Source organism: Octopus bimaculoides, chromosome 23 (genome assembly GCF_001194135.2).
Source record: "Octopus bimaculoides isolate UCB-OBI-ISO-001 chromosome 23, ASM119413v2, whole genome shotgun sequence".
Lineage (NCBI taxonomy): Eukaryota > Metazoa > Mollusca > Cephalopoda > Octopoda > Octopodidae > Octopus > Octopus bimaculoides.
The window spans coordinates 31,843,439-31,844,787 of NC_069003.1; the positions used below are offsets into that span (position 1 = coordinate 31,843,439).

The 1,349-nt window shown below is 37.3% G+C and overlaps 1 protein-coding gene across 5 annotated transcripts in view; it reads right to left on the reverse strand.

Annotated features, from left to right (window-relative positions):
• Nucleotides 1-1,349, reverse strand: part of LOC106873743 (TBC1 domain family member 2B) — a 158,123-nt gene that overhangs the window by 33,303 nt on the left and 123,471 nt on the right. The gene's annotated exons all lie outside the window — the stretch shown is intronic.

Genomic DNA, 1,349 nt, shown 5'->3' on the forward strand with positions numbered 1-1,349 from the left:
CCCCCCCCCCCAAAAAAAACGGCACTCCATTGGTTATGATGATGATGATGATTCTAGTTGAACCAATCAATGGACTAGACTGCTCGTGAAATTAATGCACAAGTGGCTAAGAAATCCTCAGATATACATCCCCTTAATGTAAGTCTCAGGTGGATCCAGCATGACACAGAAAGTGACAAGGCTGGCCCTTTGAATTACAGGTACAATTCATTTTTGCCAGATGAGTGGTGCACTGGAGCAACGTGAAATAAAGTACCTTGCTCAAGAACGCAATGTGCTGCTGGGAATCGAACTCATGATCTTACGCTCATGAGCGAAATACTCTGACCACTAAGCCACACATTGTCACATTCTTGAAGCAGATAAGCTATTAATCATAGCATATAAATATTAGATTTAAAAAAATCCTCTGGATAGAACAAGTCAAAGGCTGCCTTGTCGTGTTTAGAGGAGACATGGGTCGCTGTCTCACAGGCAACCTTCAGGGGTTTTTTTCTAACCCAATATTTACTCACTGTCATTTATAGCTTATCTAAGGTGGTGAGCTGGCTGAAATCTTAGCATGCCAGACAAAATGCTTAATGGCATTTCACCCGTTTTCATGTTCTGAGTTCAAATTCTACTGAGAAGCCTTAATGATTTTAAAAAAAAAAAAAAAAAAAAAAAAAGTTTGGCACAAGGCCATCAGTTTTTGAGGGGAGGGGGCTAGTTGGTGACATTGACCTTCCCAGTTGGTCAACTGGTACCTATTCTATTAACCCCGAAAGAATGAAAGACAAGGTCAACTTTGGCAGAATTTGAACTTAGAACAAAATGCTACTAAGCATTTTGTTCGACGTGCAAAGAATTTTCCCAACTGCAAACTTACGAATAAAAATAATAATGATGATGATGATGATGATAAAAATCATGATGATAATTATTATTTGTTTATTGCCCACAGGGGGCTAAACACAGAGGGGACAAAGAAGGGGAGACAATGGGATTAAGCCGATTACATTGATCCCCAGTGTATAACTGGTACTTATTTAATCGACTCCGAATGGATGAAAGGGAGGTGGTAAGTTGATTGCATTGACCCCAGTGCTCAACTGGTTCTTCTTTAATGACTTCCAAAAGGATGAATAATAATAATAATAATAATAATAATAATAATAATAATAATAATAATAATAATAATAATAATAATATGAGAAGCTCAGGACTCAAAGCAGAGACTGAAGGATTTTTAATTGCTGCACAAGACCAAAGCCTCCCCACCAGAAATTACCAAAAACACATAATGAAAAGAAATATAACAAGTAACTGTAGAATATGTGGAGATCGACAAGAAACAATAAATCATATTA